The 24,868-nt window shown below is 40.8% G+C and overlaps 1 pseudogene; it reads left to right on the top strand.

Annotated features, from left to right (window-relative positions):
- Nucleotides 1-24,655, top strand: part of LOC142399117 (neurocan core protein-like) — a 49,875-nt pseudogene extending 25,220 nt beyond the window's left edge.
- Nucleotides 24,656-24,868: the final 213 nt, after the last annotated feature.

The following is a 24,868-nucleotide window of genomic DNA, read 5'->3' as shown; positions in this document are numbered from 1 at the left end:
TTCATCGTTTTCGTCTGGACCTGTCTTTACAGCAGCGTTGCCGTATGGCCGCAATAATTTTCGTACCCGTTTTCAAAAAAACCCTCGTTTCGTTTTCGTGTAGCCGTAGTCTTAGAAAACTAGCTTGGTAATCACAGAAAATATAAGAGCTCATATTACTACATCACATGCAAACACAATCTGAGAACCCATTAGCAGAATGCTTCGAGGCTTTCATTGTAATCGCTTGATAAAATATATCTTGGCTATTCCTTATTCAGTGCTCTGTCATTTTTTGAATGCAAATATGTTAAAAATGTCCATCCATTTTCTATGCCTCCTTCGTCCAAGTAAGGGTCATGGGGTGGGGGTTTGTTTTTTTGGAGAAAGAGAAACTTCTTCGAATGCTTCTATCCCGTTTCATACTAACGCATTGATGAAAGCATTGAAACCACTCTCATGTTTTTAATGCTATTTATAAAGCTCGCTCCAGCAGCTTGTTAGCTCAGCTTAGGCACTCTGTACATGCTGCAAAGTTCAGTGATTAAAAATTTAGCCCATTAGGACTTTGTGTCAAGTTTAGTTCGCTTGAAACATTTCCAGACTGTTGCTTTGCTCTTTTTATAATCCTGATGAAATTCTGATTTAGCCTCATCTAAGAAACTCACCCACTAAGTACCTTTAAGATAACTTTGCAGTGAATTCAGCATCATTCTTTCAAGTATGATGATCTTTCACAGAAAAAGTTAGAAATGAGAGAATTTCTTGGACATTTTCTCCCATAGTCCTCTGTGGTCATTACTCAATTTCCCTCCCATGCTGGTAACATAGGCTACTGGTAAAAGGATTAAATGACCAGGTCAAACTCTAACCATAGCTTGACTTAACTGTGCACATACTGTGTTTGTGTTAAGCTAAGCTAACAGTTGCTCTCTGTGTCTGCAGCTAACACCTGCCAAGACAACAAATAAGTTTCCCAGTTTCCCATGATTTCACCTTTATCAAAACGCCTGCTCATTTGACTTGGTTAACAATTCTCTTCTGAAGACTGATAGATTATGTGATACTGCCTGCTAATTTTCTACTTAGAGGACACACACATGGTCCAGTCCCATTTGTCCCCTCTCTTCTTCAATTAGATTATTTATTTATCAATACTATTCTATTTTGCCATTTTATCTGCTTCATGTTAGTTTTTAGCACTGTTGTTTTCTTCTCTCTTAATTGTGTCTTAATTCATTCTAATCCTGTGCCCTTCAAAAGTGAATACAAATAAGAATTTATTGTAAAATGACATTTCAAAACATCATCTTCATGCAATAAAGTGTCCACAAGACCTTTGTGCTTTTCAATTTCTATTGTTAGTGTTGAATAACGAGGTTAACTCTCATTTATGACTCCCACATGTTTGTATCTACAGTTATTCCGTCCAATTGCCAGAGCTTGGTTGCTATGGACACAAGGAGTACTCTGCTGGAGTGAGGAACTATGGAAAAAGAGACCCGAAAGAGCTGTTTGATGTGTACTGTGTTGCGAAAGAACTGGATGGTACACCCAGATACACACAAACACCAACACACACGCACATGAAACACATCAAAACCTGTCACTGCTCTCAGCTTTCACAAGGATGTTTGCATCATATTCTGCTGCAATTTTAAAGGACAAGTCCTGGGATATTTGTATAATATTTTTACTACAAATTGAGTGAAAAATCACTGGCCAGCCATGGCTTGCTCTCACAAATTTATGTTGTTTGTGTAGCCAAAGAGTGATATGAATTGTAGACATGAGAAGATGTTGTAGAAAATCGACTGAAAAAAAAAGGAAAGAAAAAATATTTGCTTAAACCCTCTGTGAATTAAACGCATGTTTAATCATTGTACCCTCAGCTGTAGATTGTGTGTTTTAACAGATGTGTATGTATTCACAGCTTGAGTCCACAAAAACACACCAGATATACCTTTTTGAGTAGTTTTTGCCGTAAACCGCATTTACTAATTGTTTTCGGAAATAATTAAGCACTTCTAAATTTAACTGTTTTATTTGAAATGTGCTTATAAAACTGATTGGCCTTGTGGTCAAGTGCCACAAGAATATGATAAAAAAAGAAACTATGAGCTTCTGGTACCTTCATACATGCTTTCTTTCAGAATCAGTGAATGCATTTATCTAACCAAAGTGTCTACCTCCAAGAATGTGATCAGGCATCATCTGCTTGTTGACAAGCTTTACTCTGATATCTTCTTCCTCCAGGTGAAGTGTTTCACTCCTCAGTCCCAGGCAGACTGTCGCTGTCTTCAGCCTCAGACCGCTGTGTGTCTCTCGGGGGTCAGCTTGCCACAGTGGGACAACTTTATCTGGCCTGGAGGGCCGGTCTGGACAGCTGTGCCCCAGGCTGGCTGTCTGATGGCAGCATCCGCTACCCAGTGGCCTGGCCTCGCCAAGACTGTGGTGGGAGCCAGCCAGGAGTTCGCACTGTCACACCGAACAGCACTGTTGACAACACGACAGCACTGTATGATGCTTACTGCTACAGAGGTATCGTCTCACAGGAGGACAAACACTCCCTGGATTAATATGATGTTACTGTTTTTATATTTTTTTTCAGCTAGCTCATCACTAATGGTTAATATAGAATACTGTACAACATAAACACCAAATGTTTACAGTTTGATAATAATGTTTGCTTGAAATATTGTTTCATATCAAAATCACACATGATACAAGTGAAGCTTCCATCTCACTCGTAACCAAAGCTTTGACTGGTATTAATGCAGCAAAAACAACAAAGAAAGTCATTGCTGCTGTTGTAGCCATGACAACACGCAGATTTTTGATCCCACCATCATGTATCTAAGAAACAGCTGGATTGACAGACGCTGTGGGAAGGAGGGAGAGAGAGGACAGAAAATGTTAAATATCGAGATGTTTGGCTGTCGTTTCAGGATTCCGTGTTGACTGATATTGTCACCTTCAGCTTAAGCTTTTAGATGCTTCAGTGATTCATGTGAGCAAAAATCTCTTAAAATTGTTTCTAAGGTAAAGTCAAGAACACAGGCTCCATCTCCCAGATCTACAGCTCCTTGTGGAAGCCCTGGAGCTATCTTGCAGATTCAAGCAATGCTGACTCTGCAGGGACAGACGGTTCCAACCAGACAACACAGCAAACCACCGCTTCAAGAGGTTTTACATTTTACATTTATAATAGGCAGAGCAACTGTGTCATAAACGAGCCGATTAATTAGAAAATAAATCACACAGTCGGGCACAATAAGAATGAATAATAACCGAACACATATTTGATTTTTCATTGCACATTCAGGGACCCTCGATGGTGGCAATGTTTCATCTTCAAACTGGACAGGATTGGTTGACCTTGAGGAAGAAGCCTCCTCTCACAGTGCTTGTAAGTCTGGTTGCTTTAACACGCGCTTGTTTTGATCTCAGAGGATAATGTTAAATGTTATTTTCCCAATTGTCTGAAGCCTTAGATCCCTGGTCTTCAGAGTCCTCGAGGTCATTTGTGACCCTTCAGATGATCCCAGGAAAGAGTTCCTTTGACTGGGGAGAGCCACTGGAGCCTGGCCCCGACTCTGAGGAGTTTCTCCAACCTCCAGTTGACCCAACTCCTGCTGAGAAAAAGGTCTGTTTTACGGGTTTTTAAAATGTCTTTGTTATGTTCTTAAAAACTGGATCTGCATTGCTTAAAACTAGTCTATTCCCATGTTACTTTAGGTGATTTCAAAGATAGTGAAGTCTATTTGGAAGCCTTGGAACTACCTGGTGGGGACTGGAGATGAGGAGGGAACCAAGGCACCAAATCATGCAGGGGAAGAGACAGCAACGAAAGAGACTGATGAGGGGTCAGATTCCTCCAGTGCAGCATCACCAGGTAAATGGTGACATGTGAACTGATAGTGAAATTTACTACCTAGAATTGCTTTTGTTACAGAATTAAATCAGTTTAACAGTTTAACACAGTAGCCTCGAATTCCGGATGAGCAGTGTGCTTTTTGTCCAGGCTGTGGAACAGTGGACCAGATCTTTACTCTTTACTCGCAGAGCGGCTCAGGGGGTCTTTGAAGTTAGACCATTCAGTTTCCGTGTGTTTCTGATGTTAAAGAGACGACGTACAACCATGTCACTCTGAGGATTCTGTGGGGGCTGCTGCCAGAATACAAGCTACTGGAGTCATTGTTGTGATCTGTTTGATATGTGATGGTCCTGTATGATCAAAGTGTCCACATTCTTGGCACAAAGTTGAACCTGTACGTGTTGGTTTGGGAACATTTCATTTCAGCATTTCAGCTCTTTGATTGAAAATCAGAGCTTTCCAAATCTAAGGCCATGGTTCGCTTCTTGAAAAGGATGCTCCCTTCTCATTATTTTGGTAGGGACCGAGGGAATGAGACTGCAAATACAAATGACAGCTGAAATAAGTTTCCTTCGGAGAGTGGCTGGGCCTCAGAGATAAGGTCAGGAGCTCATATGCTGGGCGTAGCTTGGAGTGGAGCTGCTGCTCCTCTCCATTGAAAGGAGTCAGCTGAGGTGGTTCTGGCATTTGATTAGGATCCCTGCTGGTCGCCTCCTTTATGAAGGTTATCGGGTACGTCTAACTGGAAGGAGACCCCAGAGCAAACCCTGAACTTGCTGGAGGGATTATATATGTCTCTTCTGGCCTGAGAATTGCTCAGGATCCCCCATCAGGAGCAGGAGAGTGTGATGGAGCTGGGGTGATGGATGTCTGAGTTTCCCTCCTGGACATGCCTCTGACTTCAGATAAGCATAAGAAAATGGATGGATGGATGGATGGATGGATGGATGGATAGATGGATTGATGTATATACACAGTAGAATAGCTGGGTTCTTTTTCACGTTGCACTGTAAGTATCAGCGTGTATGTAATATAGCACATGCTACAGTCCATAGACTGGGGAAACGGGGGAAATGAGGGTCTTCTCATTTGTCTAATTTATGGCTCCTTGTCTCTTCACAACACCCTCTTACTGCCTGTGATCTGAAAGTTGATCTCATCAATACATTTTGACAGACATCTTAGTTCCTAAAATGCACCTGAAGAAGGGACAAGGCCACCTAAGGAACAATGAGGGAGGACATTGTCAAATTAATGAAGTCAATATAAACACTGGCATGAACGCCTTTAATGTCCATCCTTTCATCCATTATTCTAGACGCCTCCCAGGTGTCATGTGGTTAGAGGCTGGGTACTCTCTGGACGGGTCATCAGTCTATCACAGGGCTAGTAGAGAGATAAACAAGACAAACAACCATGCTCACTCCCAAGGTCAGCTTAAAATTACAAATTACCTAACAGGCATATTTTCTGGACTGTGGAGGAGGTCGGGGGAACCTGGAGAAGACTCAAGCATACATGGGAAAACATGCAAACTCGACTCAGAAAGATCCCAGCCAAGATTCAAACTGGGAGCCTCTTATAATGTTCATATGACAGAAATAATAAAACACATTTAAAAGCCTGCGAAAAATCCGTGGTTACATGATGTGGTTGTGTCACATGCTGTATTGAATTGATGTTGGCTCAAGATGATGGCTCTGAAGCAAGTATGTCTCCTTGTGTTAGAGCCCTCTTAACTCATCTCCTCCTCAGGCATTCATGGTGGGTGGAAAAAAGACATGAGAAGAGAAATTAAGGAGGTAGAGATTGAGAAGCGGGCTAAAGGAACAACTCAGTGACAGCGTATGTTTAAAACAGTAGACTTTGAGTAAAAAAAAAAAAAGGTCATCTTAACACGATGGTGATTATTATTTACTGTATTTTTACTGTATTTATAAGTTTTTAGAAAACCACCACATTAAGGGAGGATTAGGTTTTGAGTGAGGAGAGCAGAGGAGGTGGGTTCTTTTCTAAAACCAGTAAAAACTGCTGTAAGCTTGATGTCTGGAGACAAACTGGAATCACAGTGACCTTTCTCTGCTGCCGCTCTCATAGGGACGCTAACGAGCTGTGATTGATAGCAGGCATGACAGCTGACAAATCCTAGCCGTAGGCATCTGCACTCCTCACAGTGATATACAATTAACACGGTTAGAAATGTACAGTGGAGTCTTTTAACAGCTACCTGCGCTTGACATTTAGAGAAAATGTTAAGAGTGTCAATTATTAATCTCTATTAATGAAAATTCTAAATAAATGTCTCTAAAAAAATACGAATACTCCTCGAAGCATATAGATATAGATTAAGAAAACCTTAGAATTCAGATACAGATAGAGATAGAGAAGAAGGTACTGAAGAGTTAGATAATTGCCTTCTACAGGAAATTTTCCCATCATAAAGTTTTTCCTCCCTCAGTTTAGTGTAAGTATGTCCTTCAGACTGGAGCTGAAGCCATTTTTCTTAAAGTAATACCCTTTTTTCAAATACACATTTTGAGTGAATCTTTCTTCATATCTTGGTGGGTTGTGACTGTTCTGCTATAGTACTATGCCCTAAACTACTGCCTGTGTTTCTGGTGGGGCTACCCAACAGGCTTGGGAATTTGCATTAACAAAAGAAATCAAGGTTTTCTTCAAACGTAAATATGAGTGAAATACGTCTCATCAGCTCCTCTCCATATTTCCCATGTTTCAGGGGTCCAGCGGGATCACAGGGTTTTCCCGTGTTGGCAGTGGATGGAAGTGGTTTGCAAAAAGAAGGTTGAATGTTTGTTGGAACTGTATTACAGAGCTGCTGATTTAATTCTGAGGCAATTTGCGAGACTGCGGTGCATTTTAGTCTCTGAGTCTGACCGTGTATGTGCAAACGTTTGTATCTGTGTGAGCTTTTTATTGAACTTTGTTTCTAAAGTTTATCACTAAATGGTCGTCTGCTTTTACTTTATTTTGTCATGGAATTTGAAAATTAATTTCCACCATAGTAGAGTTGTGGCTTTCAAACTTTTTGCTCTTGCCGATATTGTCGGTAGCCTAAAGCAGCAAAAAGGGTCACATGAAATGGATTTTGGAAAAGTTTACAAATGGGAAACATTCAGATTACTAAGGAAGGCTGCATAGTTGCAGAGTTGGTATTTATGACTTTAGAAATACAGTACAATAACAATTAAGGATCAGATGAAGTGGCTTGATTTGTAATATCATTTGATATTAGTTGATATTATAATGATATTTGTTATATTTTCATAATTCATTGTGTAATATTTTAAACATTCACATTCAGCCGGATGAATCTCAACTGTCTAATTGCTCATGGCAAAGTGGTAAAAATCCATTGGATTTTCACTTTGTAATTCTCGGCTTTGTCTTTTGTACTCATCTTCCTGTTGGCAGTAATTGATTGCTTTGTGCCCTTCAAAGGTCTGTTTTCTTGGGGAAGCTCATGGTTCAGCAGCCCCTCAAGGCAGAACACCACACCAGCCAGTGAAGATTCAACCACTCATCTGGCATCTACTCCGTCCTCCTCCAGTAACTCTATGACTACAGAGAGCACCAAGAGCTTGGAGAACTCAGAAGAAGCACACACATTCACCGCCTCCAGCCCTGCACATGAAATCACCTTTTCCAGGAGAGAAACCTGGATCCGTGTTGAAGCAGAGACCACAACCCAGCTGGCTCACAAGAGAGAAGAAACAGTGACTTCTAGAGCCAGTGGAAGAGGAGGACGAGGAAGGGGAAAGAAGAACAGAGGGGAGGAGAGGGGCAGAGGGGAAGTCAAGGGGAGAGGAGAGGAGAAGGGGAAAGCAGAGGAAGAGGGGAGTGGAGAGATCACAGGTGCTGAAGCAAAAGGGGAGATTCAAGTCTCACGCCGACCAGTTGGAACAAGTAAACCAAGAGAAAGATCCAGAGAAAGGAAAGGAAGGAAAGGACAGACCACCACTACTACCACTACCACCACCCCCCCCACCACCAGTCCTTTGGACACCACAGGGTTTACCACAACTGGAACAGAAAGTGACTTTGCTGCATCCAAATACCAGTCCACTTTACCAGCAGCAGAAAACTCATCCCTGTCAATCTCACAGGAACCATATCAAACTATGTCATCCTCTACATCCCCATCTCCGTCAAACTCACTGTCCAGGTCTTCTTCTCAATCATCCCAAACAGAATTACTTTTAGAGTCTCAGTCTTTCCAACCATCCCCATCCATTACCTCTTCCTCCTCCTCATCTCCAAACACTCTCTTACCCCCATCAACCTCATTCCACTCTCCCACACCATCACCATCCCCTTCCCATCTCCCATCACAGACCGAAACTGTTGGATTAGCTCCATCTCTTCAGGCAGGCATCCAGGACAGCTCCACCGACTCCCTGACATCTCTTCACTGGGTCCCAGCGGAGGAGGCCACCATCAACAGCTCTCTGGATTATGCTCTGTCCCAACCAGGGCGGCCAGATGATGAAGAGCCCGCCTGGTTGCATGCTGTGGGCTCTGGGGCCCTTTTACCAGGTAATATGGATGAGGAGAGCAACAGAGGAGGAGTCAACACCAGTACCACAACTCTCAGTTCAACAGGTAGGCATCACAAGTCTGTTTGAACATTTTATTGCATCCTTTTTGTTTGCCCATATATCTGTTAGGTAAAAAGTGTCAGTAATTCAGTTTGTTAATGCTGTCATGATTGCCTATAATTAGATTAGATTGCAAAAACAGCAGTCAGAGTAGTCTGTTTCAGGTCACATCCACACTAATATGTTTTAGTTTCCAACAACAGTGGTGTTTAATTTATTGATATAGCGTGCCAGCTCCATGAAAACAGGGCTGATGGAAAGTCTATTAGCAGCTTCGTTGTAGTGGTCATGCAAATTATCTTGTTCAGCTGTGGCACCATATAGGCTGAGAGAAAAGTCTACATTCAGAGACAGAACTGGGGCAGTTCTGTCTCTATTACTGGGGCAGTAATGGAATTGCAACACATTCAGTCAGGAGCCTGGGATTTGATCCCTGTGTGGGACCTTTTTTTTAGGCAAGAGCTGCTTTGGTTTAGGAAAAAAATATGAATTGGGTGGCCTGAAAAAAAATCCACCTGTCTGATTATGTGCATAAAGTGTTCATGTTGTCACCTGCGTACACGTGATTGTCATTCAAGCAACAGACATGAAGGAGGAGAAGCCTGCTCTCATCATTTAAAGTTCTTTAGTTTTTCTTAAAGTGATTACCATGGATGTCTTTGGGTTTTTTTAACTTTAATTTTTCATTCAAATGAAGTGGGTCAGATCTTCTTGATAAAGTATTGTCCTGTCGGCTACTTAATACTTTGTGGGGGTCTCATATTTGCTGTCTCAAGATCTCTCATTCAGTAATCTCAAAACTACTAGACTTAGAAGGTCTTAAAAGCCACAACATCTTAAACATGGTACATTTACATGGGGGATTGTTCTCTGAGTGCTTCTCCCTATTAGCAGTGTTATGACAAAATTAATCTATCAAAAGAGATTGTAGCAGCTATAAAGGTAACTAGAATGTTACATAATTACAACCCAGCATAATGTAACTGATCACCCTCTAAACCCACTATAAGTTAGTAGATTATCTAAAACTTGTGTTTCTTATTGGATTAGTTTTAGCAAAGTCTCACTGTCACAGCTAATTTATAAAGCATTTATTTTTAGCTCATGACTTTTCCACATTTTAATGTACATGGAAATTAAAAAGTAACATTCAGGACTTATTTAAGTGGGAAAAAAAGTCACCAGTTGGAGGCAGGTCAGTGAGGCTCAAATTTTCAGTCACAAGCAGCACTTTTAATACTAATTAATTCAAATTTACACACTTTCCAAATTAGGCTTTACTAAATACTTGGTTTGGTATGCCAAAATACTTTACTTTAGTGTTATATCTTGTGGTAGTGAAGTCTGCCTCCCCATCGCCAAATGACACAAAAAGCGGTGAAGGTATGAAAGAAACCTCCCACTGACATCCATTTCACGTAAAGCCATGCTGTGTGCAAAGAAAAAGATGAAGAATTTGCGAGTATCTGCATGAAAAAAAAAGAATTCTCTTTCATGCCTAATTACGATACACCGGGAGACTGCTCTGAAACGTCAAGAAAAAAGGGGAAGTATCCTTTAAGTCTGCCTTTTAATTTTCTCTGACCTTGCCACTGGCAGAATTATTCAAAGAACTCGGTGTTTTTCCCCCAGGTACATATCTTTTGTTCCCACCACAAGCAGAGACCACATCCCAGCCACAATCTGATGATTAAGTCTGCAGCACAGCACATCTCCATGAGGCTGCTGGCTGGCCACCTGGCTTACTACTTATTTCTTGCTTGATAATGAGAGCACATACAGGAAGCATCCTATCGCTGAGCGTTTAAAAGCCCCACGGGCATCGTGCTATCACACATTTCTATGCTGATTTATTTTTACTGCCTCTGAAAGCAGCTCGTGTCTGCGGCAGGCCTGCTGAACCGCCTGCCAGAGAATGAGGAGTCTATGGATGGAAAACAGCTGTAAACTGTATCGACAAGAAGCCGAGGGCAACCATCTGGGCTGCTGGTGCTCGGTATGAGGGTTGATTGATTGACTGAGAGACCCTGGAGTCATGCGGGCAGAGGACCATAAACACACAAACACACACTGATATCTTTGCTAGACAAACAGCAGAGGTGGATAGATGCAGTCGCAGGAGATTGGACTTGAATAATGGCTTTCAGCTTCCATCTCTCTTTCATGTACACACTCCAGCTCTTGTTCAGTCCCTTGTGGTTGGAGTTTCATGGTGGTGGTGGTCAGTATTTGCTCTCCTGACTGGATCACAAAGCACTTTATCAGTCAGTTCAGTCACAATGAGACTGAAGAACGAATAGAAGCCTGCGGTTGGATTCAAGGACCTTCAGTAGCGAAACACAGTGTTCTCACTTGTGGATTTGCATATTTCTTTCCACTATCTTTTTCTTAGTCAGTGTTTCTTTCTTTCTTTAAATTGCTTTGAGTTCTTCTTTGTTTTCACTCCTTCAATTCATGCTTTCCTGCCTTCACCAATCCGACTTGTGATGTTTAGATTTATGTCTATAAATTCTATTTCCAAGATAGCCAATATTTTCACTCTGGCTGTAATTACACAAAACAACAGTAATGTGTATATAAATGCTTAAATGGATCAAAGCATTGCCGTGGCAACATGTTGTCCCCTAACTGTCGCCTGTTATTTGTTGGATTTTTCTGTTTCCAGCTTATTGTTGTTGTTTGCGCTGGTGGTGTGCAGACCAAGGGACAGTCCACTCTGTCAGCTCCTTCCAGAGAGTATTGATTTTTATGCACCACTCGTTTTAATGAACAACCAATTGCGCAAAGGTTTATCTAACACACAGGCACACATACGTTGGTAAATCTTCTTGTCATATTTGTCAAGACGTGCCATGACCTTGACTGATGCCGAAAGTACAAATGCACGTTGGCCCGGGTTCACGTACATTAAATGAAATGCATGGCTGGTTTTAGCACCTGACTTCAGCAGAATTCAAAGCCTAAGCAGAGAAGCGTCACATGCAACATTTATCATATCGCTGAAGCTGCAGAGAAATCTTTCCCTGTGCTAGGTTGTGATGGAAAACCCTCAGTCTTCTTTTTTTTTTTTTTTGTTCCTGAACCTTTATTTTGAGCCACGAAGCGTGACGATAAATCAGAAGATGTGAGCTTGAGATGTCTGCTCCTGAGAAGTTATTGAAAAGGCTAAGCCTCAGGGCTAATCATGGCCAAGATATTGATTTTCGGTCATCATGCCATGTAAACACAAACACACAAACCTGCGCACACAGCACCCCCTCCTAAGCAGCCGTCAGTGTTAGAGCCAGAGCTGGTAGAACAAAGACTCAAACAGCTGAGCTTTTGCGGCCAGACTGAATGAGTGGTGGTTTTGAAAGACCTTAAGTTGTTATAATGAGCGGCTTGGTGGTGGCGGGGGTGGGGGAGGGGGCACGTGGTAGTGTATTAATTGATATGGAAATGTCTGTTGGTGGAAGTAGACCACACACACGCAAACATTTAGGCACTGAATAGCAGGGATGAAGCACTCAGCGGGAGGTCTGCTCATTTCTGTTGAGGATGGCTAATGTCTGAAGTTCTCACGCTGCCCACTACGCCCAGTGGAGTGAGTCGTGGCTTGCTTTCCATATGGTAACCATGACAACTGCGGCTGTGAGTGGATGGTGGGGTTGAAGCTCTTTGGCTTTGAATCCTTTTGAAATGAGACAAAGGTGAAATGGATATGCATGTGTTGTAACTGCTGGTTTTGGCTGAGCTGCATGGATAGAAAATTAGGAAGGCAATTTTATTTGTTTACTAAGTCATCACATTCAATGATTTTATTTTTAACCAGAATCTGGGCTGTCCCAAGTTTACATGATTGCCATGGATATAAACTTGTCAAGCTTGGATGCATCTAATCCAGAAAAAAAGATTCATTCACAGTGTCGCTAATTAACTCCAATATTTTTCCAAATACCCCCCCTTCCCTTTCCCCCATCCACCCACACACACATACACATATACATATATATATATATATATATACACACACACACACACACACGCTTACCTCCCCCACCTCCACCAACACCCCTGTGCCCGTCTGTCTCTATTAGTTGGGGTGGAGCCCTGCGTGACAAACCCGTGTCTGCACGGAGGAAAGTGCCTTCCTCAGGGAACGGGATACAGCTGCTACTGCCCACAAGGATACGCTGGAGAGAACTGTGAGATTGGTGGGTGATGCCCACACGTACACACTGACATGGCAAACAGACATAATGAAGCAAAGCTCTCTAACGGTCGACCAGCAGGTCAAAGGCCAAGTGGCCCCTCATAGCGTGAGAGGAGGTTGAATGGTAGATGGGGTCAAAGGTTATATTCAGACTGGCAGAAGAGAACGTTATGATCCCTTATGGTCAAAGTACACTAGCTTTCACTTACAGGGTTTTTATTTGGAAAAAAAACAAGTAAAAAAGACAGGTTGAGAAGAAAAAGAAATTGTGCTGCAGACATAAATGGCTGTCCAGCACAAATCTCTGGCTCTCTAACTTACTGTGATACTTACATAAGTCAGTGCTGGCTCTTGAAATATGAAGGTGAATTGATCTCTTTTTTTCCAGAAGCCCTGAGAGGCAAGCAAAAAAATCGAGTAATCCATTTTCTAAGTCTGACTCAATGAACGTTTTCTTCTTACTACAAGAACCCTGAAAGGCAAACAGTGAAAATAAAATCCTGCTCATCTCTTTTCTAAGCCTGACGACTTCTTTTCTTTTCTTTTTTTTTTACTTAATGAGCCCAGTATGGGAGACTCTAGAGTTAGTGTTACTCAATACCTTACTTGGTTTTATACAAACTAAAAATGTAAACAAAATCTTTTAATAGCAAAATGACAACATTTTAATTGGCAACAAATCCTGTACTAATAAGCCCAGTATGGGAGACTCTAGAGTTAGTGTTACTCAATACCTTACTTGGTTTTATACAAACTAAAAATGTAAACAAAATCTTTTAATAGCAAAATGACAACATTTTAATTGGCAACAAATCCTGTACTAATAAATCCTTCAACATCTACATGTCATCCTGTGCCCTGAACTTAATTTTTTTTATGGGGATAAATCTGTTATGGGGATATAAAAATTTGTTGCAAAAAGACAGTATAAATACAGTTAAAAAGTTGATGGTTGAAGATATTTGTACTTCAGTTATAAATATGTCAAGCTTTAGTTAAGTCAGGACTCCACAAACTAACAAAACTAATACAAAACACCTGCATTTTTGCAGATAGCTCATGGCTAATGGCTTGAAAATGTCAGAAAAGGATGATCTAAATGGAATGTAGCCACTATTAATGGGATTAGTTGCACTTGTGCATCAATAAATTGTTTTATCTGTTAATTCATTTAGCTGAATCAACCAAAAAAAGATATGAAGTTTGGGAAAATTGTTCTGTATTAAGATATCATGGTTGAATATTCAGCAGTTTGAAAAACAGGAAACATCCAAAAGATGACGCAGGACACCCCTTTGCGCAGGTTGTGGGACACTCCAACCCTGAGGTGTAAAGCATACTTCACTTTTTCCCTATGGTAATACATGCTCAGCTCATTAAGCAGTCATTCCTTAGTGAACAACTTATGAATAAATTAACCACATCCAGTAGCATATTTACTTCACAGCCTCAGTGAGGAGGACAGAAAAACAATCAAACTGACAGCTCGCAGCACATGTGCGGGTATGCTGGGAGGCTTTGCAGTGGATTTACAGAATTTGCAGTATTATCTCTCAGAGGAGCAGTTTCCATTCTGCATAATGGATGAGAGGGACAATGGGATCAGAGTTCTCATAGTGAACAACAAAGAGCTGTGCTGATTTAACAAGAAAAGACAGTTGGTGGTGTGCGTTAATCGGTGAACTCGCAAATCTCGCGGCCATTCAAGATCACAACACTCATAATTAGGCCAGGAATGTTTCTCTGACTAAATGTGTTGGACTTTTGTGTTACTGTAACTGTGATTCATTAAAAGTCTGCGATAGGAGTGAGCACATGACCCTGGGGAGCTCTGTTGTCTACTGCTCGATAAAGAAGTAAAAAAACAAACAAACACATATTGGGGTTGAAGTCTTTTTGAATTGACTAAATACACTAAACATTCTTACATAAAAACTGAATCTTTTCTGTAAAAGGTGTAAAGCACAAGTGTAACAAGTCAGAAATCACATTCAAACAGCAACCCACTAAAACTGCATGTCAACTTAAAGCCGTTTAAAAGCAATTTAAGAGTGTCACTCTGCTCTTATAAAATCCGGATTTTATTACTGCATCGTTATCTGACAAAATCATCATTCAAGTAACTTAAAGTTATAGGTGCGATGATCTCCCACAAGGAAAGGTAGAAGTGGCAGAATGTCTTTAACATTTACTCACACATTCCACAGCATCGGACATAAGGAAGTCAACAAATCGATTTCCCTCCGCTACATGTGCGCTGGGATAGGGAGAGTAGTCCAATTAAATGGCCAAGCCCAACTCCAACCGTAGCTCGACTCAACGATGCATGCAACTGCCAATTGTGTAATTTTCAAACGAAAACAATCTGAGCTAGGTGCAAGAGCTTTAAATAACAACTAAAGTGAAATGTCGAATGCTACACATGGTGGAGAGGGTTATTTTTCAGCGAGAATTGTAAAATCTGAAAGCCTCAGACACTTGTTCTCTTGAAATTGTATTTGATGTTATACACAAACAACACTGATTGATCACAAACTTTAGTCTGTTGGAAGAGCGATAAATCTTAAAATACATCAGCTTAAATCTCTGGTTTCAGTCTCTACATTTGTCCGCAACAAACAGTCTCCCCCTCTTTCATTCATCTAGAAAGAGCTGCCATTTTCATAAACAGATAAACAACCTCTGCTGCCAGAATGAAGTCAAACAAAACTTTTTAGATGTTGAAGCCTCAGCAAAGACTAAAATTGGAAAATGGACTTAAAAAGTATTCAAGTATGATCTTACACAGTCTCACGCTGGTACATTGCAACATATTTTACTAACCAACCATGGATTAGCCCAGATTAATATCGAATTATTTTGCAACCAGCAGTGTGAAAGTCCTGGTTATGGCTAAAGGTCATTCTAGTTTAATCTGTCAGACACATTTAGCTCCTCACAGCCACCAACCTTTGTCCCTGCTCTGCTTTTTGCTTGGAACTAAGTAACCGTTGAAAAGTGAGAAAATAATGTGAAGTAAGTTTGAACTTGTAAGTAGCTTTTTTGTTTCACTCTTGCTGTGAGTGTAATAGATTTCTGATGTCCTGGGGTGCATCTGTTATTCTGGGTCCCAAAAAATCCACTGTGGTGAGGATTACACGCCCTCTATTTACCATGATAAAGTGATTCTATATTGATCCCTGTAGTGGAATGTTCCTTTTGCCAGATTTTTTTTTCCCCCTCACAGAGCAGTTAGGGTGCATAGACTGCTGCAGAGCAACAGCCCTGGAACTGGTTGGGTGTCTGTTGCTGCTGAAAGCCTCCCCGGCAGGGATGAAGTCTGCCAAAATAGGAGATTGAACCCAGACCCCAGGTTCAGAATACTGCTGAGTCATCCAAGAAATTTATGTCTGCACTGTAACTGCATTAAAGTAAAAGCAATGGAACGTGAAGCCTCTATTTTGTCCTCAACCAGTTTTTTTTGTAAATTGAGACAATGGACAGAGATGAAAGAGAAGATCACACATACAGTGAATGAAGACAACTTTAGGGACTGTAAACACATAGAAATAAGGTTTTAACACTTAAAAGGCTTTTAAAGTTTATTCCACTTAAAGAGAATAAGGACAAACAAAAAAAGTGAGGGCGATGAGGCGTTCTGCACACTCCTCAGATCCTGTTTGAATTATAGTAATTTATTCACCAACATGGACACACTTCAGTATTGAAAGCAGGACTGATAACCGACTCACTTTGTGGCAGAATTTGAATCGCAGAAGTTTTTCTTTTTTCTTTTGAACATCACTTCAGCAGAGCACATATATCTATCTTGAAACCTAAAGAGATCTACAGCTGGTATGTTTTTGCTACCTTTTCTTCCCTGCAGACGTTGATGACTGCCAGTCCGAGCCTTGTGAAAATGGAGGGACTTGCGTTGACAAGATTGATTCATTCCTCTGCCTTTGCCTGCCAAGCTACGGAGGAGACACGTGTGAGAAAGGTGAGAGGAAGAGTGCTGCAGTCATAGAGAAATATCAGATAACTGTACGAAAGGAATAACCATGCACTGGTTGTTCTTAAGAAATGTCATTGGACTGTGGCACCAGCTAATTCTGAACACTGTTGAGTGTGCAACCACAGTGATACATTTTTAAAGATTCCCAAGTCATGTAACTGTGTAAAAGGATTGCTACTTGCGGTGCTGGAGGACATAGTCCTAATCAGTGTGCAGCGTCTGTTACTGTTGTATGTCATAACACATCCCACAAGGCCACGTCTATTCACAGCTATCGGACAATGTATCTGTGCGTCACTGGGCTCCAGGGTGACAAATGCTGAATAAATCCCAAGGATTTTTTCTCAGCATCAGCTACTGTTTTTGCAGAAAAGAATGCACTAATAAAAATTCTTCCACTAGTTTCACAGCAGTGGCAGGAATTCATATTTGAGCTGCTTATGTTACAGTTTTTAACAGATACAGAGTTTTTTCAAAGTTCCTTAAGTGAGTTGGTAATATTTTCCAGAGTGTATGTAGCTGACTACACATCTACCTGTGATGCATTGGTGTCTCCACTTAAACAACACCAAGATAATTGCTGATTTGGAGCTGGAGCACCAGCATCACTCTCCTCTTAAATGGGCCTTGGCACCAGCTGTTGTAAAGCTGTGCTTGGCTTGCAGGTGTTTCTTCACATTTGAAGTAAAACTCTTTGCAGCAGGCATTAGGACAGATATTAATGATCTCCCTTGGTCAGTTTGCATATTACTGTGAGATTTTCGTTTTTCAAGCAGAATCAAAATAATGTGAATATTTCAGCAAAGACTGCCCCCTCATTCACGTCAAATATCCATATCCATACATATGACTGTTCATATCCTTAAATAGAACTCATAAAGGGAATCTCTGAACTAATGTTCCTGCAGGATATAAGAGGTAATGCACACACACTGAGGAAGGCTGGGGTCTCGTACTGGCCCGAAAGTCTGAATTTTCAACTTCCAATTTAGAAAGAAAATGAAAAAGGACAATTAGAAGTCAAATTCGTGGATTCAAATTTGAGAATTTGTCATAAAAGCTGAGCAAGAGCAAAATAATTTGAACTACCCACTTAGGTATAGCATGTGCAGCCTGAAAACTTAAAACTGGGTGGAGATAAAGATGGTTTAGGCTGGATTTTTCTACTCAGGGTTAGGAGTGTGACATTGAAATTTTCAAACATGGGATCCAGAAACAAAGTGTAAGAGTTGTGCTTTTTGATGATTTTTGAGTTATTAGTAACCTAAAATACCCAAATATTTGCTTTTGTGTTCCTTTTAAAACACTGTACAAACATGTATTCCAACTGCTTTACAGACCAAAGGAAATACAAGAAAAAGGGAAATGAAAGAGAAAGAGATATACGGTTTAAAAGCAAGCAGAAGTAAGTGGAAAGACAACAAGTAAATAAAAGCTTAATGCAAATACATGGCTGAAAAAACAGTTAAAGGCACATTCTGTGGCAGAGAAACAAACCAGGGAGAGCAGGAAGACTTTACAAACCAAGCTAACTTTGCACTAACCCAGAAATACTTTGATACAGTAAGTCTGTCATGAAAAAAGAAAATCTGGTGATCAAAGAGGCATGTGGTAGCAACGAATCCACAAATACTGTGTTGGTGGTACATAATTCAACAAAAAAAAGAAGAAAATCTGGTCTCTTGAGCTTCCTCAGTGTGAATAATAAACACAGGATTCAAGATTCAAAAGCAAGATAAACATGAGCATTTGTGCGGTACATGGCACAAATTACAACCAGTATAACACACTTAAGCCCACGTTAAGATGCGCACACACAAATGCTGATTCACCTCCTCACAGGTTAGAGGCACTTCCAGCTCCAGATCTCGCCTCCCTAAAAGTGTGTGTGTGTGTGTGTGTGTGTGTGTGTGTGTGTGTGTCGTGTGCTCGCAGTAATGAGAATTAATGAATATCTAACACATACAGTTAAATGAAAGCACAAGCCTTGCTGTTATTAATGAATACCAATAGGGCAGAGAGAGGGCCACATGTGGTGTGAGTGGAAAATACACACATGTAATTGCAGTTCATGTATTTAGCTCAAGATGACACAGTCATCTATTTTACTCTTTATTTGCCAAATGAGATGGAAAATTTCTGCCTCTTTGCATCCTCCACAGACTTTTAATCTAATTATTATCTGACCTTCTGCATTTAAGTATATCTTGAGGAAGAAATAGTTTTAACTTCATTTCCCCACCATTTTACAGACATTGAAGGTTGTGAGCATGGATGGAGGAAGTTTCACGGCCACTGCTACAGGTAGGATTGATCAAAAAATGGTGTGAAAACCAATGGAGTTATAATAAATGTGCCTGCAACCACAGGCCGCTCACATCTGTAATGCTCTTTAATAGCCTTAAGTTAACCATGGCATATTCACATTACTGCTCAGAACCATTTAAATCTGTCTGGCTGTATGATTGCAGAAGGTATTTTCCTCTGAGCTTCCATTGTTCCATCCCGTAGGTATTTCACCCACAGACACACCTGGGAAGATGCAGAGAAAGACTGCAGAGAGCACAGTGCCCACCTCAGTAGTGTCCTTTCCAGCACTGAGCAGGAGTTTATCAATGGTATGTGTGACCGACTTCGTTTCTGTTGATTTGGTTTTATCCCCTCCACCCATCTAACACAGAACTTTTTTCTAGCAAAGACAAAAGATCAGGGCACAGAAAAATACTGTCCAGCACAACCTGACCCGGTCAGTCAGAGCAAGAACATTTTTTTAAAAAGTAAACTTAATGCAGTATTTAGAAAAGCAGGCTAAAAATACAGACACTTGTGAAATGCATCAAATACACAGAAAAAGGGGTCAGATGGTACGTTAATATCAAATGTAAGTTACTTATACTGTTGTTTGTTTCAGGTCTCGGTCATGACAACGCCTGGATTGGTCTGAATGATCGCACAGTGGAGGAGGACTTCCAGTGGACTGATGCCAATGATATGGTCTGTGATCAGTTTTTAGTTTATCAGAATCTCCAACTCAGTCTTTAATGGTGCTTGAAGCCACCAATCCATGAAAAAGTTGTTATTAAGAAGATTCAGGGCTAAAATAAAACAAATCCAAGCTAAAAGAATATGAAAAAGTATGGACTAATCATCCCATAATTTATTAGAATGCAATGCCAGATAAAGAGGCAAATTATACTGTGTATGCAACTTTGGCCCCTTTGCAGTGATGCGTGCAAGGAGTGCCATACCTGTAAGCAGGAAATTCAGCCATGTCTTGTGACCCAATAGAAGTGCGCAGTGGTATATCTTTCCTCAGAGAGACAGCCCTCTGCCTGTGTTTTTCTTATTTCTTATCATTCAGTTATGTTTGGGACATTTTAGGGCTGCAGGGGGTGAGTAGACACCAGGCAATGAGCGGTTAAAATCACTGTCTCCTCCCTCGGCTCTCTGTGTGCACGTCTGTTCTCCACACACTGTGGTTCGGTCTCAGTCCTCTACTTGGGCTTCTCCCTCAAATTTGCAGAGGGATACTTTCTCTTCTCTTGTAGAAATTGAGGAGTAGCAGACTCATAGCTATCCAGTGTCCCCCCCCAAAGACACGACCGAAGGGCTGGTTAACCACAACTCCTCGATCCTAAAAGAAATGGGGCACTTTACCCAGGGGAGGAATTAGGATTGGGCCTTTAGTAGAAAAGGCACTTTCAAGTAAAATCTTATGATGCCGTATTTTCCTGAAGGATTGTGTGGAAGTGTGAGCAAATGTGGACTTTTTATTTTTGCCTTAGAACATAACCAAGATTTAAGAAAATAATAAAAGAAGCTAGATATGTTTTTTTTTTTCTTGTTCTTTTCTTGGATGGCAAATTATCTTTTGAACACTGCTATTGTTCCAACACACTCTTTCATGTTGAGCAGGGAGGAAGGGTCACATTTGAATGTTGTTTTACACATTCAGCTCCTGAAAATAGTAGCTTTTTCTGCCTTTAAATAGCTTTCATCACCAAGACTGTGTGGATGAGCAAACAAACCGAAAACTGATCAGTCCGATTTTGACGACTGCTTTCTGACTGGTGCAAGATAAAAACAGAAAAACAGAAATCCCACACAAAGTACTTTGGAAGGCTTTGAGCTCATGTGTTACATGTAAAAAAATAAAAATAAGGAGCGATTTATTTTGAAGTAAAATCTCATTCTGTTTTTATATGCAAAGTCTCACCCTGTAATCCTCCAAATGGCATTAATGTGAAAATACCCATTTTTAATCTCTAGTTTAAATAAAAGGGAAATGAGCAGACTGAAAATTTCCAGTCTTGCTGTCCTGACATGAAAGAAATTGCGGCTGAATTCTAGTCTTTGCTGATGTGCAGGTATACGAGAATTGGAGGGAGAGCCAGCCGGACAACTTCTTTGCAGGCGGTGAGGACTGTGTGGTGACCATTGCCCATGAGGATGGCAAGTGGAACGACGTGCCCTGCAACTACAACCTGCCCTACATCTGCAAGAAAGGCACAGGTACTGTGATACTGCTAATGCCCTGCAGCTGACAGCACTTAATAACAGAATTTTCTTGTCGTCATTCTCTGTTTGACAAATTATATTTTCCCACCACATAAAAGGTTGATAATCAGTTCATGTACAGAGACAGTCTGGTTGCTTGTGTGTGACCAGCTGGCCCCCTGTTAGTCATCAGTGCTCATCATCACCGCTCGTTCTCTATACACAGACAACACTTCTTTTTCACAAAGTATCAGTGGTTGGCCAAACTTGAGCAGGTGTTTCACATCATTTACTGTTTTGCCTTTCACAAAAGGTCACACGCTCCAAAAAATATATGACAAACACAAATTTAAGTGAAGACTATGATTCAGTTAAAATCCTGTATTGATTTTTTTCATAGCAATATCAGTCTCAATCTTCCTCTTATAGGTGTCTCTGGCCCCACTTACTCTCTTCCAGGCTCTGAACTTGCAGTTATTGCCAGTTATTGCCAGTTATTGCCAGGTTCAAAAATAACATCTAAAATTCCTCTTAGCAATTTTGCCATGTTGTCTTGATGGCCGCCCCCACTCCTTCCCTCTTGGATTCAGCCAACCTCATGTGCATGCCATGAGAGCTTGTAGGAGTCGAGGAAAACACATGGAAGACATGAGCCGGGGAATGTTAGAGGAAGAAAGAGAAGGATGAAGGAGGGACAGAGAGGGATTAAGCAGTTTGAGAGTGTGTGTTTGTCTGGCTGTAAAAACCATGTCATCCGAAGAGACACATCACCTCCCTCTGGCTTCATTACATTCCCTCAGTGGTCGGATACAGCAACAAGGCTGCCATCTAGAGGCAGCGTGCACCTGAAACAATGTTCCTGAATAATTGATTTTCCACACTTTACTTGATGTCATCACTTACGTTTAGCAACTGTTTCATTTGTGACACCAGACACGGTCATTATGGTTATTTCAGCATCTTCTATTTGATAAGAAGCCCATTTTTGAAGCTTTCTCTGTATGAGTTGTATGGTTTAATTGAACTGTTTTTGGCAGTTTTATGTGGGACCCCACCGGCAGTGGAGAATGCCCATTTGATAGGTCGGCGGAGATCACATTATGACATCCATTCAGTGGTGCGCTACCAGTGCTCTGAGGGATTTTACCAGCGTCACATTCCCACTGCACGCTGCCGGGCCGACGGAAGCTGGGAGCGACCCAGGATCATCTGCACAAAGTGTGAGTGTGCAGTTTAAATCTGCTTTATGTCAGACATAATTGACTTTGGGGCCTCGTGAATATTATCATGTATCTTGTTACGATGTGTTTTTAAGCCTTGTTCCCCAGTCACCATAATTCCAAATGTTCTACAGAATTTTCATTGTATGTATATAATTATTTGTTTTCAGTCGCCTATTTTGGATTTAATGTGATCTAATTCTGGTCTTGGGGTCCCTTGGAGTTGGACAATACAGCTATCGCAGCGGTGAAATGGGATTGACTTATTTTAATCACTGAAATTCCAATTTAATCAAAGTGTGGAGTGTGGCTTTGGGGTCTGGACACTTACAATGAACCGCAACCAGCTGCAGAGTTTTAATAAATGAACAATCATTTCATCTTTTTTTCTCTTCTACTTTGCTCAAAGCTTTTTATTGCTGAAAAGCTCAAAAGAAGATGAGCAAACTCCATAATTCTCCACGCCAATACATCAGCACAAATGAGCTCATTAATTTTGATCATATATGTCTGCTAATTAGCGGTAGGAATTGATATGGAAATAGCTAAAATACCCCAGAACATATACTATATATAAGGTTTCTACAAAAATTGTTTTACCATTACATGATCGTTGGTGCCGGTGTAATTCAAGACACTAGAGGTTAAAAAATTCTTTCGTGCACTTCTGGCACTGCCAGTTTGGGCTACTTTTAGTCCAAAAAAGGTTTTCTTTCACAGAACTTTAAGTTGACCCAACCAACTTTAATTTGGTTGCTGGAAATTTGTGAGACCAGGTCAAGTCAAAAGAACCTGAGAAGTCATCAAACGATCATGAAAACGATCCTTTAGGTAATTTGTACCAAATGTCAACACAATGCCTTGCCATTGAAAAAGGGCTCTGCATCAGAGATCTTGATGAGCATGTTCTTTCTTTGTGTAGATTAAGTTTCAATGTCAAAACAACTACTTAGTTCATGGAGAGAAAGAAATTCTACTCCCAGAAGGACTGCTGTCTCAGGCCTCCTTACTAATTGTAGCCCTGACTTTGATCCCCACCGTGATTTAAAAAGGCGAAAAGAAATGATGGATTTACAATGCATATTATTTTGTGGAACCCTTCTGGCTCTGAGCTCAATTACAAAATTGTCTTTTTCCAGCGATCCACAAGAAAAATCCAAAGCAGTGGTGTTCCACATTTTTTCTGCGCAGTCTCAGTTTTTGACCCCTTTCCTCCTCTGAATGCTGTGTCTATTTATCATCTAGAGCATCAAAACATTTTGATGAAGTTCACCACATGGCTTCCCTACTCTTCAGTGGTATAGCCTGTGCCATATCTTTAAAGTTGATCTTCACCAGGACCTGCTGATTTAAAATTCATCACTACTAGTGGTTATGTAAGAAAACTGAGTGAACTTGTTCTGCAAGAAATTCACTTTAATGTAAAAGTCCTTTATGCCACTTTTAAAAGCCATCTTCTCGAAATCATTCCTTTTTTATTCTCTGTGCTACAAATTTCTATTTAAGCAGCAAAACTTATCAGTTTTGCTTCAATTGATATTCTGAAGGTTTCTGCAGAAGTTCCCCAGAGCCTGACGTAAAGATGATTTTAATCCCCCCCCTTTTTCCTCTGGGTGTTTACAGTGTTTTCCAATTTATTGTTTGAGATATCCAAAGTTATTCATTGTAAAAAAAAACAAAAAAACTTTTGACTTTTCCATATTATTATTATTTCAAATTTGTATTATTCTTCATTGTCTCATCATGATAAAGTTGATGTTTGTTTCTAGTCTTTACATAGAAGGAAAAACAGAAAAAAGGAAAAAAGCTATTTTAAAGTCATAAATTTCATGTCTTTCTGCCAGGACCAACATCCTATTTCTTGTGAGCTGAAATACAAACTATATATATGAAATATACCAAACAAATATGAGGGAATTGATATGTGAAAAACAAGTGCATAGTAAAAACTAGAGTGAGATATTGACATTTAACTGATTTTTAAACACGACGGAGGGGATTTAATTCACTGGGGTTCAGGACTCTTACACCTGCCACCTTCATTTATCTGAGTTGTGTTGTGCTCACGCAACATTAACCCAGAAAAACACGTTTCCCTCCTCCTGCAGCTCGGCGTTCGCACCGGGTACCGACGCCATCACCACAACCAGCACCATGAACGCCGCAGGAATAGGAGACATGGAGGAGAGGGGCACAAAGCCAGAGAGGACGTGCACAGCTACTACTGAACCAAATGATACAACATCTGCATTGCCTAGGTGCTAACTATGGCCAATAAAGACAGTATCTATCTCCTTTCCTGCTTCTCATCTCTCTCTCTCTCTCTCTCTCTCTCTCTCTCTCTCTCTCTCTCTCTCTCTCTCTCTCTCTCTCTCTCTCTCTCTCTCTCTCTCTCCTCTCTCTCTCTCTCTCTCTCTCTCTCTCTCTCTCTCTCTCTCTCTCTCTCTCTCTCTCTCTCTCTCTCTCTCTCTCTCTCTCTCTCTCTCTCTCTCT

This window comes from Odontesthes bonariensis, chromosome 14 (assembly GCF_027942865.1).
Source record: "Odontesthes bonariensis isolate fOdoBon6 chromosome 14, fOdoBon6.hap1, whole genome shotgun sequence".
Lineage (NCBI taxonomy): Eukaryota > Metazoa > Chordata > Actinopteri > Atheriniformes > Atherinopsidae > Odontesthes > Odontesthes bonariensis.
The sequence above is the reverse complement of the archived record's forward strand: the minus strand, read 5'-3'. Positions and strand labels throughout refer to the sequence as shown.